We start from the raw sequence: 15,363 nt of genomic DNA, 5'->3' as shown, positions 1-15,363 counted from the left end.
TGATGCTTTTGAACTGTGGTGTTGGAGAAGACTCTTGAGAGTCCCTTGGACTGCAAGGAGATCCAACCAGTCCATCCTAAAGGAGATCAGTCCTGGGTATTCATTGGAAGGACTGATGTTGAAGCTGAAACTCCAATACTTTGGCCACCTGATGCGGAGAGCTGACTTATTTGAAAAAACCCTGATGCTGGGAAAGATTGAGGGCAGGAGGAGAAGGGGACGACAGAAGATGAGATGGTTGGATGGCATCACCAACACCACAGACATGGGTTTTGGTGGACTCTGGGAGTTGGTGATGGACAGGGAAGCCTGGTGTACTGCAGTTCATGGGGTCACAAAGAGTGGGACACGGCTGAGTGACTGAACTGAACTGAAGTGAAGGGACATCCTTAGACAGGGTGTGTCCACTTTGGTACTTGAACACAGTAGTTGAGGGTCTGTGAGAAAAGATAGTAGTAAAGATTACAGTCATCCACTATCTATGCATGTGGCCAAAGGAAACCTAGTTTCAGAAAAAGGCTGCATTCACAAATAGGCTGTGTATTACCACAGTCTCAAAGCTGAGTGCAACCACAAGATTGAAAGACAATGCACTGTGGTCCTATAAATAGAAATGAGAATTTCTCCGTTAAGTGTAAAGCTTTGCAGACTGTATGTGTAGCCCATAGTGTTAGTCCTGCATCATTAATTAGAGAGAGAGAGAGAGAGAGAGAGAGAGAGAGAGTACATGCACAAATGTTAGTTCAAGCTGCCCGTGGAAAACGGAAATGTTCAGTGTTCAGAGTGGCTTGCATATTTCACTCTGACATCTCACTATCATGTTTTTCAATATGATAGTGGTTAGGCAATGCAGATAATTTTTTTCTTTTTTCTCTTGCTTTCTTCATTTTTCTTTTATTTTGTTTTCTATTTACGCTTTCCTTCCAACCTTTATCCCTCCTTTGTTTCTCTTGTGTCTTTCTTTCTTTCTTTCTTTCTTTTTTTTGGTAGGGATTTGTAGTGAAGAGAGATTGGATTAGTTTTTCTCAGAACAAAGAGAAACGCTTAAATTGATCAGTAGCATCCATGTTGGAGTGGTTCATACATGAATTATTTGGATATCTCTGGAGAAAACAGAAAGAAGTTGAAATGGTAAGCTCCACTTTTTAAATGCATATTAGCTGTTATCTGTGCCTTTCACCTTTGATCTCTTCGACTGACCTCTTTACACCAGATTCTGGGCAAACTGTCAGATCTAAGGGTGGCATGGATGTAGTAAACCTGGACCATCCTTGTATGTCATTTCCTTGGTATTTGCACAAACAAAAATAATTGTACAGTTGGCTACCTGAGGTGGGAAGGAGGAAGAATCTTTGAACTTGGAGAAATATAAGTTTGACATAGAGAGGTTTTTCATAATGTGTTTCCATCAGTTGATACTGAATAAAAATAGCCTATGGACATTCATGATTTAATCAACTCTGTATTAAGTAGAGTTGCTTATATGAATGTTCAGGATTGTTTTTATCTACTCTTTGCTATAACTCTTTGGAGATGATATTTTTACCTGCCAAAATATTACATTTGTGACTTTTTCAAAATGAGCTATAATAAGAAAACAAGAAGACCCTTATCAACATGAATGTGTGTTCCTATTAGCTTGTACAAGTTACATATTTTCACTCTAAATTATAATTTAAATTATAATAAATGTTAGCTATAGAGAATTCTCTTTCAAACAAAACATTTCAGTAAGAAAAAACACATTTCTAATGAGAGGGGAAATAAGAAAGATAACAGACACAGTTGCTCATACATAAGCTGTATCTATGAGAATAAATAATCAGTATATTTATAAAGTCAACAACAGATAAAATAATTTTGAATTAAGTTTGCATTTTATACATTTATAATTGACAACTTATTTTGAAAAAATGTAAGTGAAATTGTTTTCTAGTATGCATGTTGTTTTTCTTTTATGCTCAAAGAGAAAATATTAATGAAGATACCTTCAAAATTTCAAACTCCCTGGGTTGGGAAGATCCCCTGGAGAAGGGACTAGCAACCCAAACCAGTATTCTTGCCTGTAAAATCCCACTGATGGAGGAGCCTGGCAGGCCCCAATCCATGGAGTCACAAAGAGTTGGACACGACTGAACAACTAACACACTCACACTCAAATTTTAAGTGATGAGTCTATCAATAGCATGTAACCACTAGAAATTGCATCCCAAGATTAAAAGAAAGGAAATTATATATTCTTATGGTGCAACAAGACCCAAGATTAAATTCCAAATGGTTTTCCTTCTCTCTTCTCTGCTGTTGACAATTGTGTGCAAGGGCTTCATATTATAATGCTATAATATTTCCAAGGAAGAAAAAGGTTATAATTTTATTCAACTAGCAAAGCTTACATTTATTTTTTAGAAAGCTTTCTGTCATTCAGCAAAGAGTATATATTTCTGAGTGTTTTAGTTGCTGTAAATCTCAGATATGGTGGCAAAAGCACCAATCTCATAGATGGGATTTAAATTTTTTAGCCCAGGGAAAGATTCCATACTAGTGAATATTTGGAATACATAAATGCCATCCTCCAAGAAGTCTGTGCCAGAGGAAGATTTTTTTAATTACAAAAATTTTCTTTGCACTTGTGAACACATGTACCACTCTGCCTTGCTAATGTTTACAATAACATTTCTGTGAGACAGGAACCATCTAGTGTATCTATTCTGTTGGGGCCAGCAAATATAGTACAGAACATTGTAAAGGTGAATAAACACATGAGGGTCATTGACTCTTCCAAAAAGTTCACTGAATTTCCACCTAGGGATTCTTAGGAATGAATGAACTCAATTATCCCCCTTAACACTAGGTTCAGTTCAGTTCAGTCACTCAGTTGTGTCTGACTCTTGGCGACCCCATGGACTGTAGCATGCCAGGCTCCCCTGTCCATCACCAACTTCCAGAGTTTGCTCAAATGCATGTCTGTCGAGTTGGTAATGCCATCCAACCATCTCATCCTTTTGTCTTCCCCTTTTCCTCCTCCCTTCAATCTTTTCAAGCATCAGGGTGTTTTTTAATGAGTCAGTTCCTTGTATCAGGTGGCCAAAGTATTGGAACTTCAGCTTCAGCATCAGTCCTTCCAATGAATACTCAGGACTTATTTCCTTTAGGATTAACTGGTTTGATCTCCTTGCACTAAGATAGCTGAAATTAAAAGGAGAAACAAGCATGCTTTCTGTCTTTCTCTGATAGACACTTTTGGCACCAATCAGATACCTAAATCCCTTTCTTAATAATTGACAATATATTTGTTTCTTCCAAGAGATTTTGCTCTGCTGGAAAATGAATGCTATTCACAATATGGACTGATTTATTATTTATCTGATTTGTTTCATTTTTAAAAAAAATCAATTTCAAAACTGCAAAAGGACATGTTTTCTTGATATTTGTAATTAAGGTCACATCAATGGATATAATTAAGCCATCTTGATTACAAAGATGAGTAAGACAGTGGCTCCAAACTACAGAAAAAAATTTGTGTTCTAAATTTACTATAACAAGTTGAAAATCTCTTTCTCTCTTTTCTTCTTGTAAAATGAAATTGTTGAAACTAATGAACATTCTTGGCAACTTGACAATAATATATTGTGATACTAGTGAATCAAGGATATGTACTAGACATTCTTGTAAAGAATCTGAAACAAAAGACTGGTGTTATCTTTAAACACAATGATATGACAAAGTTAGATAACTTTTATTAAAATTCTATCAGAGGTACTCTAAGATAAAGTTATGCTTATACATGCCTCTCACAGTGGAAAGTTAAATAATTATCTAAATAATTCAGTTAATGTTGATAAAGGAAGATCATAACTTGGGTCCAATAAGCAAACTTTTCTTTAGTAGACACAGTGTTGTTCTCTTCCTGTTTTTGTCCAATATACTAGGTTAGTTTAAATTTGTAAGTATAAAAATAATTTAGAAATTTCTATTTTTTTTCTTGGGTGGTAGGGATGTGCAGAGGGGATTTTAAAATCTATGTTATCCTGCTCCTTATTAATTTTTATAACCAAGAATTTTACTGATTTAATATTCTAAAGATATATTTGCCATTTTCTCCATATTTCCATAATAATAATGTTAATAACATCTGTTTCTATCTCTTTTGATTCAATTTTGATTGGTATCTAATTTTTTTTCTTGTTTTGTTGTTGGTTAATCATTTTTTCCTTTCATCTTAATATTTTTTTAATTCTAAAAGTACAAGTAGACCTCTTTTTTCTAAGAATGCTAAGCATAAAACTGGGTAGTACTAATTTTATTTAATATAATAAGGGAAATTTCAGTCACTTAACCTAGCATTAATCTCTCTGTGGAAGAGCCACTGATGATAGAAATACCCAGTTTGATTATCAAAATCAAGCACAGTCCATGTCAAGACATCAGGTATAGTAATGTCTTTCCCTCTGAAAGTCTATGACTTCCAAATCTTATCAGGTCTTAAAAAAATGAATTGTTTTAATTTCACATCAATGGATATGATAAATTCACTCTATTTATGCTCTACCTAGCTGAAGCACAATAAGAATATGACATACTGTGAAGCTATCAATTAGCTTCACAATTAGGGTTAATTAGGGAAAGTAGATTTTTGGGACTGAGTTATACAGAGTGTGTGATCATACTCTGAATTTTGAGTTGCTCAGCTTTTCTCTGGCCACTTGCTAGAAGAGCCTTTTGGTCACAGAAAATAATGTAAACTTCATTCAATTTTGGACCACGAAATTTGACTAATCAAAGCACTGTAAAGACATTTTGCAATCAGCAGAGACAAGAGTGCTATTTCTCAGAATTCACAGAAGATGGCTTGGAATGTATTTTACATAGAATTACTTGTTAATAAGCATCTTGATTCAAAATTACAGTTGTAATAACTGAATATTAAGAAATGTCACCTGTGTATCTGAGTCTTTTCTAGGGGAAAAAAATCGCTGAGGAAATTTAAAGCTCCTTGACCTCTGGGAATCAGTAAATTGAAAATCCCTGTGATATCATTCAATAAGGAAGAGATGTTAAGGTTGATTAACCTGGGTTATAAGTTGCTCCTTGACTGGGACTTGGGAAAAACATATAGAGCCAGAATAAAAACTTATACTAAACAAATATCTGGAAAATATGGCATTATGGTTAATCATGCTGGCTCGTATCCAAATGCAGTGTGATCCCCAATATGCAGGATGCTTTAATACATTGGATAAAGATGCAGTCTTTTCCCCAGCCTTTTCATTTAGTCACATATTTGTGAACTTGAAGCAAATATTTTGATATGAAATGTAAATGAAAGGTGAATCATCCTAGTAAACTCATCTCCAAAGAATTATGATACTGCCTTGGAAATTTTAATTCTAATCTAGTAATGAATTCGTGCATTAACTCTCTTGTCATATTAGGCCAAAGAATGGACAATACTCTTATGCAATGATAGTTTATTCTCTTTTCCCATGAAGTTTTAACATTTTCATTAAAAAAGATGGATTGTCTAATAGTGTGCTTTCAAAATAAGATTTTAATTTCACATTACCCTTTTTTAGATTTGAAAAATTCATTTTGGAATATAAGTTAATTTTGATTTGCTCAATCTCACTCTTAAGCATGTTGATTTCATTATCCTCATGAAAAATTCCGAGTCTTTCTCTTTCTTCTATTATTACAATTCTGGGAGATCAGTCTAGTTTTTATAAGAAAGGAAAAATAACTAGAATTTTCCAATATGATTTATGAGTTTAGATATACATTTAGTGGTTCCAAAATCCTCCTCAAAGCTCAAGCTGTGAACTCTGTGGTCTAAGGGTCAACATCAAATTCAGGCTATCCTTGAGCTGTTTTCTCCCCAAGGAACTAATGCCCTAATCAAAATCATGTATCTTCCTAGTAATGACTCCAGAAAAAACTGCTAAATAATTAATAAGCTACCTATAGCCTACGATTAACCAATTTTTAAAGCCTATCTACTACAAGCCCTAACTTTGCTTTTGAGTTCTATACCATCAAAAATAAAAATGATTATTATTTATTGTGCACTTATGATGTGCACTAAGCATTGGGCAATAACTCTTACTTCTCAATAATAACTTTATTATCTCCCCCCATCTTATAGATGAAGAAAAGCAATGTGAAAGAAATTAAATAACTTACTCAACGTTTTACAACTGTCTTGTTCAGATGGTAATGACAACCCTGTATGCGAGACAGCAAAAGAGACACAGATGTATAGAACAGTATTTTGGACTCTGTGGGAGAGGGAGAGGGGGATGATTTGGGAGAATGGCATTAAAACATGCATAATATCATATAAGAAATGAATCGCCAGTCCAGGTTTGATGCAGAATACAGGAAGCTTGGGGCTGCTGCACTGGGATGACCCAGACAGATGGTATGGGGAGGGAGGTGGGATGCAGGTTCAGGATTGGGAACACATGTACACCCATGGCGGATGCATGTTGATGTATGGCAAAACCAATACAATATTGTAAAGTAAAAAAAAAAAAAATTAAAATTAAATGTTAGTTAAAAAAAAATTTCAAACCCAATTTTGTTGGTTGTCAAAGCCTTTTCCATTACACTAGGCTGTCTCTATATGACAATGTCACATCACACTATTTTGACCCTTTCCATTTGAAATCAACAGAGTTTATAGCAGAAGGAATCAAGTTGTACCAATTTTGAAATAGGTTGTCCTTTTATTAGGTTTGGGCTGAGTAAACTAGGAAATAAGAGAGTATAACACATAAAATGAGAAATAAAAATGGATTAAAAAAAGAGATCATAGAAAGTATAGATGAAGTACTTTAATTCTCTTTAACCAATCTATATGGTGTGATGACTACTTTTTCAGTGTAGTATGGATAATAAGAGGAGTCATAGAAGATAAAGCTTCTGCCCTCATGGGGCTTATTTACTTGAGGGAGATAAAATAGCCCACACTAAACCTGAATATACAAAACCGATTTAGAAAATACATTGTGTTTTGCATTAAACAGAGACTCACTATCCACATTTACATTTAAGCTGATGTGACACAAAAAGTATTTTAGCCTGGTTAGGCCATTCCTATGTGTCTGAGTCTTTCCTAGAAAAAAAAAAAAACACCCTGGAGAAGGCAATGGCAACCCACTCCAGTACTCTTGCCTGAAAAATCCCATGGACAGAGGTGCCTGGTAGGCTGCAGTCCATGGGGTCCCTAGGAGTCCGACACGACTGAGCAACTTCATTTTCATTTTTCACTTTCATGCATTGGAGAACAAATGACAACCCATTCCAATGTTCTTGCCTGGATAATCCCAGGTACAGATGGGTCTGGCAGGCTACATCCATAGGGTTGCAAAGAGTCAGACGTGACTGGAACAACTGTGCATGCATGCACCAACCATCGGAAGAAAAAGTAGAGCTATATTTATATTAGTGAATCATTTTTTTCCTTAAGATCAAGGCTTTGGTGTTACAGGATGTATGTCCCAGATTCAGAGCACAATCTATGGCTATATAACAGAAAGAATTAGTTGTAATCTAACATATATAAGTTTAGAAGTTCAGTGGTATAATATCTGACCCACCTGGTTACAGAACTCTGTGTAAAAATCATTTTGATATATGGCAAAACCAATACAATATTGCTTCTGTTGCTGCGTTGCTTCAGTCGTGTCCAACTCTGTGCGGTCGACCCCATGGACTGCAGCCTACCAGGCTTCTCCATCCATGGGATTCTCCAGGCAAGAACACTGGAGTGGGTTACCATTTCCTTCTCCAATACAATATTATGAAGTTAAAAAAATAAAATAAAGTTTAAAATAAACAACAATAACAAAAAACAAAACAAAACAAAATCAGAGGAACAAAGTTTTAAGATAGTTCATCTCCTGATAATGTTGGTTATCCCCTCATGTCTTTCTTATCTCTGCAATGCCCCCTCATCCCCCACCCATGTCTATGTTTCTTTATCCAAGAAGAAACAAAAGAAAGAACTTAAGACATCTACACCTGATTTAGAACTCTAAATCATACTTTCTGCAGGCACCAGTTACATACATGAGCTTCAAGGTGTGCTCCTTTGGGACTGGTTTGGGTCATAACCTGAACAAGACAGCAAAATTTCCTGTTTTCAGTTTCTCTGTCTGTAAAAGCCGTGTGATAAAGGGTACCTCTTTCTATAGAGTATGAATCATCATGCTAATGCTTAATAGATACTTTGCATTCCTCTGGTCGGAGTTCCTCTACACAATTTGTAAAAGTGCCATGTGTGCTTGGATTGAAATCACACTGGGAAAATTAGGTTGCACCTGTCTTTCATCTGACAGATTTCCTTCAGCACATGAGAGCATTACATTTGGTCAAGTTTGCAGTTTGAAATGCTTATAAGAAGGATAATAGCTATACACATTAGAGCAGAATAAATGAGAAAGAGAAGTGTAGTAAGTCCCCTATATACAAACGAGTTATTTTCTGAGAGCACGTTTGTAAGTCCAGTTTGTTTGTACATCCAACAAAGTTAACCTAAGTATCCAACTAACAGAATCAGCTAGCTATATAGTACTTTACTGTAATAGGTTTATAATACTTTTCCCACAAATAATACATAAAAAAACAAACACAAAAGATAGAGAAGACATTTTCAATCTTACAATACAGTACCTTGGGAAGAACAGTAGGACAGTACAGTAACTGTCATACAGGGGCTGCCATCAAGAGAACAGGTAAGAAGAGTTACTGACTGGAAGAGGGAGAGAAGGTGGAAGATGACAGAGCTGAAGGATCTTCAGCAATATAAAATGGAGGGCAAACCTCAATTTCACTCATGCCTGATGTTGTTGGAACACATGCTTGCATCTTTGAAAGTTCACAACTTGAAGATTCATATGTAGGAGACTTACTGTATGAGTTTTATGGATTGGTGAAATCACTGCTTTTAGAAATGCCTTGGGCTTCCCTTGTAGCTCAGTCAGTAAAGAATCTGCCTGCAGTGCAGGAGATCTAGGTTTGATCCCTGGGTTGGGAAGATCCCCTGGAGAAGGAAATGGCAACTCACTCCAGTATCCTTGCCTGGAAAATCTCATGGACAGAGGAGCCTGGAGGGCTGCAGTCCATGGTGTCGCAAAGAGTTGGGCACAACTGAGTGACTAACACTTTCTTACTTGTGGTATCAGAAATAGAGACACGGATGGAGAAGAATACCTTATGGAATGGCCTAACCATGCTAAAAACTATTGTGGGTTTGTACCCTAAATATATGGCAGATTTTACATAGCTTGACATTTGAATTGCTCAATTTAGTATTTGATTTTACTAATTTCTCTTGTTTTGTTTATCATGTCACTGCTACCAGTCTACAAGCTTTTGAGGAGAGAGACTGTGTCTCCTTTCTTTTTATCTCCAGTGGCATCTAGCATGGTGACTTGACTTACTTTATGATATTGCTCATCTCATTGCTTAATTCCTTTTTCTTTGATAATTTAACAAATTATAGCATCAAGAAAGGCGCTAAAGAGGAAAAAAAGAACAATTGTCTCATTTTGGTTAATTTCTTCCAGTCTTGTATGTCAGCAGAAATGGATGTCTGAGTGTCTGTGTTTCTCTATGTGTGAGGAGTGGGATATGGAGAGAGATGAGAAAGAGGAAAGAATAGATGAGTTTTTGCATAAAGATCGCTGGTTTCCATGTCATTGCAGAAAGAAAAATGAGAGACATTTATTTCTGCTGATCTTTACATTCACCATTAGTTAGTAAGTTGGCAATCTTAATAATATACATAAAGTTTTCATTCAAATGATTAGACTGTATGAAGGGAAGAGAAATATGTGTGGATACACACATATTAGAGAATACACAGTTGAGAGAAAATGTGATGTAGATAAACACACACACACACACGGATTTTGAATTAAAACTTAAGCTGTAGTTTTGGCTTAGTTATTAGCTTCCTATGTAACTCAGGAAGAATCCCCTACTTCAGTTACCTTGTTTGTAATAGCTAAATCATTAATAGGGATTATTAAGTTATTAATAGAGATTTAATAAAGATTAGTAGTCTAATCTTTATTTTAAATGCTCAGCCTGACAGAAATTTAAAAATTATAATAAGGCTCACTGAATCATTATGTCATCTTTGGGTGTATTGATGTAAACAGCATGGCGTTCCAAATGCTCAATAAATATTTGCTGTCTGAAATTGTTGAATTACTTACTCCATGTATAGGCTACTGAACCAGTGTTAGTGTAGGAAATAAGGGCTCTAACCTGATTAGCAGGTTTCCCTGTTGGCTCAGTGGTTAAGAATCTGCCTGCCAGTGTAGAAGAGGAGCCTGGTGGGCTACTGTCCATGGGTGCACAAAGAGTTGGACATGACTTAGCTACTAAACAAAAAAGAGTCTAATTAAAACCTCTCCCTTACTCTCCACCTATGATACCACACTCATTTTGCTTAGGTCTGCCAAAATTTCCATGATTTAGTTAATAATAAACTGCTAGGAAAATGTCTGCATGTTTTTTGCGAAGGTCTTGGATAATGTCTTAGAGTTCTCTATCATTAATGCACTAGCTTAATTTCTCAGCTTAAAAGCAGAGATAGTGACCCTATTTGTGACCCCATAGACTGTATCCCACCAGTCTCCTCTGCCAGTGGGGTTTTTCAAGCAAGAATGCTGGAGTGGGTGGTCATTTCCTTGTCCAGGGGATCTTCCCAATCCAGGAATTGAACCCACATCTATTGCATTGACAGGTGCATTCTTTATCACTGAGCCCCCAGGAAGCCCCTCGATGGGAATCAGTTCAGTTCAGTTCAGTCACTCAGTCGTGTCTGACTCTTTGTGACCCTATGAATCGCAGCACGCCAGGCCTCCCTGTCCATCACAAACTCCTGGAGTTCACTCAGACTCAAGTCCATTGAGTCAGTGATGCCATCCAGCCATCTCATCCCCTGTCGGCCCCTTCTCCTCCTGCCCCCAATCCCTCCCAGCATCAGAGTCTTTTCCAATGAGTCAACTCTTTGCATGAGGTGGCCAAAGTACTGGACTTTCAGCTTTAGCATCATTCCTTCCAAAGAAATCCCAGGGCTGATCTCCTTCAGAATGGACTGGTTGCATCTCCTTGCAGTCCAAGGGACTCTTAAGAGTCTTCTCCAACACCACAGTTCAAAAGCATCAAATCTTCGGTGCTCAGCCTTCTTCACAGTCCAACTCTCACATCCATGCATGACCACAGGAAAAACCATAGCCTTGACTAGACGGACCTTTGTTGGCAAAGTAATGTCTCTGCTTTTCAATATGCTATCTAGGTTGGTCATAACTTTTCTTCCAAGGAGTAAGCGTCTTTTAATTTCATGGCTGCAATCACCATTTGCAGTGATTTTGGAGCCCAAAAAAATAAAGTCTGACACTGTTTCCACTGTTTCTCCATCTATTTCCTATGAAGTGATGGGGCCAGATGCCATGATCTTCGTTTTCTGAATGTTGAGTTTTAAGTCAACTTTTTTCACTCTCCTCTTTCAGTTTGTGCAAATCAGGAAAGTCTGCCTAAGATTGTATATCTTGGATTGGATATGGAATCCAGGCAGGTAGGCTTGTGATATGAGGCCTCTTGATCAGACCTGAGGTGATGAAGTACTGGAAAGAAAGAACACAAATTTTCTTCTTATTTTTCCAATTTTTATTTAGAATTGAGGTAAGGTAAGGTAAGTCACTTCAGTCGTGTCTGACTCCGCAACCCCATAGACGTTAGCCCACCAGGCTCCCCCGTCCCTGGGATTCTCCAGGCAAGAACACTGGAGTGGGTTGCCATTTCCTTCTCCAATGCATGAAAGTGAAAAGTGAAAGTGAAGTTGCTTAGTCATGTCTGACTCTTTGTGACCCCATGGACTGCAGCCCACCAGGTTCCTCCGTCCATGGGATTTTTCAGGCAAGAGTACTGGAGTGGGGTGCCACTGACTGAGTCTATCTGCCAAATCCAATTTTCTACTAGACTTATAATATCAGAACCTTAGGGATAATTCAGTCTCTCATTTTACACACAAAAAAAGATGAGTCCCAGAGATGGAAGGAACTTTCCTAAGATTATATCACTAATTACTGATATGGCCAAAACTAGAAGTCAGGAATCCAGTGCCTGGCCGGTGTTCATTCCCCTACATCCTGCTTTCTCTCAGCTTAAGTAACCTGTTCTGGGAGTTGAAAAATCCAGCAAGTAAAGCAGAATACTTCTGTAGTATATGGCTCTTTTAGAAGTAATCGATGAAGTGACTCCAAAGTAAAAATCCACTTGTTGATACCTTGCCTGACTCCTGTCCATGAAATACAATAATTTAAATGACTTTAAAAAATAGTTCTTGAGAATATTTACCATCTTAGAATCTACTTCTAGCCAGCTGGATTTTCTTGGTAGAGTTTATGATTAATCTGTGACTCTGCTCAGTCACTGAATTATGTCCCTATAGTTTGTCCTCAGATATCTGCCCCACTTTGGTGGTATAGTTGAACTTGGATAGCTCTTGTTTTACCTTCTAACAAAGTACCAGTAGAGATCATAACTTTGTAACTTCCTGTCCGGGCTTTGGTTCAAAGCCACCATGACAGACTTCTGTGGATTCTGGGGCATCTGAGAATGCATTCAGCTTACTCATTGTCTTCTCATGTCTATTTCTTTCACATTGTTACCTTCTTTTAATGACAAAGCAGTTTAGAAAAAACTTCAGTCTACTTTATCTACACTATTAATTTTCTTCATCAGGCCATTTTAAAGCCTATATTGAGGAGTTTCTGTGTGCCTAGCATCCTAATTACTATGTCTTAAAGGCAAGAAGAAAAAGACAAACAACATGCATTGGCTATCTATTGTGTGTCAAGCATACTCTTACTGACTTTTACTTGGTATACCTCATGTAATCTTAATAATATACCCCAGGAACAGGCATTATTTATTATACTCATTTTACAGAATGGAGAAAGAGGGCAAGAGAGAAAGAGAAGGAGAGAGAAAGAGAGAGAGAGAGAGAGAGATATTCCCCAACTGACCCTGGTGTTTGAACTCTAATATGTAGTCTCTTTGAAAGGATCCCCTTCCTGAAGGAACTGGCAATCTGATGAGAAAAGACTAGCTTGAATCAAACTTGTTTAGGTGGCAGCTGCTATGTTTATTGCCTACCTCTTGTCTTTCCTGCTCTCTCTTTCCTATTGTAGAAATCTCTGCTAAAACTTCTGCAATCTGGCTTCTCAGGTAATCCTACTATATCGCACCATGTAAGGCTAATCTGCCTCTGCATTCATTTATTTTCCTTCTTCTACCAAGTAAAAAAGTATACATATATATTTGTATTTCATCCAATTCACCTTTTATGGTGAAAACTAGCTTATCTGATTGATTAATCAGTTAATGTGAAAATCCTCCCTGTAGCACTTTTATTTTAATAGGAGATTGTTGGAGACAAAGTGCCCTAAAGGATAGCATCTATACTGGTGTATTTAAGGCAAAGTGGCAAGTCTGGGCAAGAAATCATTGGGTAAAGTGGAGCAGAGAGGAGCAGATGTGGAGTGTGGTTTTTTGATGCCTCTAAATCACCCTACGTAGGAAGACATCTATAATCATTGCAAGGATACCTGTAAGGTAGTTTTGCATACAAGTTAGTCTCTCTTCTTAGCACCGGCTGTGCTAACAGCCAGTGGCCAGCTTGGTTTCCTTATATGTGTATTCACTAATTAAACAGCTGTGGTCACGAGAACTCAGAAAAATCACTAACTGAGAAAAAGTCAGTTTCTACATTCCAAGTGTGTTGTGAGTTTGACTACAAGTTGTTGAGATTTTCCTGGGGAGCTCATCAAAATGAGGAGCTCCTTATGAACAAGGAAGGACTGTGAACCCAGCACTGACATCCTTATCCACTTATACCCTTTCAAAAAGCTACTAAGTCAAAAAGAGATGTCAGATGGTAGTAAATGGATTCCTGCTCGCTCTACTTTGCTGTCACTAAGGGCTAAGGTAACTCTTTTCATGCTCTCACTTGTCCACAGTAATCTAATTCTAGGTTCTAAGCATCTGCTTTCTGAAATTTGCCAGCCTTCTGTGAGAATGCTCTTCCCACTGTTCTTGACCATGGTTCTTCTATGTTCTTTCAGGCACGAATGAATCAAAGCAGCCGGATTCCCAATGGCTTCCTAAAGAGACCCTGTTGCTCTGATTAAAGAATTTTAATGGCACTGGAGAAAACAGTAGGTATTCAAACATTACCTTGACTTCTCTTTTTTCATCATCCTTAAAAGAGTGTGCTTACACTCTGTGGGCCCTGGAAAGGCACTAAGAGCCTGTCTCACATTTCCTGGTCCACTTGACAGATTACCAGGTGATGACCAGGTAAATTACATTTATCTTAGGCAATAAATGTAATCTTATAGAACATGAAAGGCCACAGTTTATAGAGTATTTGATAGAATGTTATTTTTATTAATAGTGTCCCATTGAGTCATATTGGAATCTGAGACAAAGGGAAGAATAAGTTTAAATTATATATATATATATATATATATATATATATATAATTATTATTATTATTACTCAACACACATTGGCCACACTAGTCATACAATAGAGAATAATATGTGTGTGTTGAGAAAGAGTATTCCATTTGCTGGAAAGGAAGATTATAGTAGCTATAGGTGACTCACATACATATTAGGCAAACATCTATTCATTGATTGGTAAGCTTAAAATCAATAATCTTAGGCTAAGAACAGATTTTAGAGATGGGGGGGATTTGGTATGCTTCTATTGGCTTCTTTGTCTTGATGTCTATTCTTAAAAGAAGAGTATTACTGAAAAATCAGCCTAGATATCTAACAATCAGAAGTGAAAATATCTAATACTTAAGCTTACTCTAAAATATCATGAGTATAAACCAAATTGACAAACCTTAAGCTAGACATATCAAAAAAAGAGAGAGGGCTCAAAATATATGAAAGAGAAGTTATAACAGATGGCACAGAAAGACAAATTACCATAAGAGATTACTATGAAAAATTGTATGTCAAAATATTGGACAACTGAGAACAAATAGTAAATTCCTAGAAAAAATATAATCTTTCAAGACTGAATCATGAGAAAATAGAAAATCTGTATAGACATATTACCAATAAGGAGACTGAAGGATTAATAAAAAATCTCTGAAAAGGAAGGGTTAGTCGGGGACTTTGGAATTGACATGTACACACAGCTATATAAAATGGATAACCAACAAAGACCTACTATATAGCAGAGGGAACTCTGCTCAATATATGTAACAACATAAATGAGAAAAGAATTTGAAAAGGAATGGATGCATGCATATGTATAACAGAATCACTGTGC

The 15,363-nt window shown here is 36.8% G+C and overlaps 1 protein-coding gene across 5 annotated transcripts in view; it reads left to right on the top strand.

Annotated features, from left to right (window-relative positions):
- Nucleotides 1-706: 706 nt before the first annotated feature.
- The window catches only part of GPR174 (G protein-coupled receptor 174), a 37,579-nt gene continuing 22,922 nt past the window's right edge, over nt 707-15,363 (top strand). For 4 of the 5 annotated variants that reach the window (XM_070365929.1, XM_070365928.1, XM_070365924.1 and 1 more), the window contains exons 1-2: nt 707-1,131; nt 14,139-14,231. The gene's annotated coding sequence lies outside the window, so the exon portion shown is untranslated. Of the gene's footprint in view, nt 1,132-14,138; nt 14,236-15,363 lie in introns of all 5 variants that reach the window. The other variant, XM_070365926.1, reaches the window with a different exon arrangement.

This window comes from Bos mutus, chromosome X (genome assembly GCF_027580195.1).
Source record: "Bos mutus isolate GX-2022 chromosome X, NWIPB_WYAK_1.1, whole genome shotgun sequence".
In the NCBI taxonomy this organism is placed as follows: Eukaryota; Metazoa; Chordata; class Mammalia; order Artiodactyla; family Bovidae; genus Bos; species Bos mutus.
The sequence above is the reverse complement of the archived record's forward strand: the minus strand, read 5'-3'. Positions and strand labels throughout refer to the sequence as shown.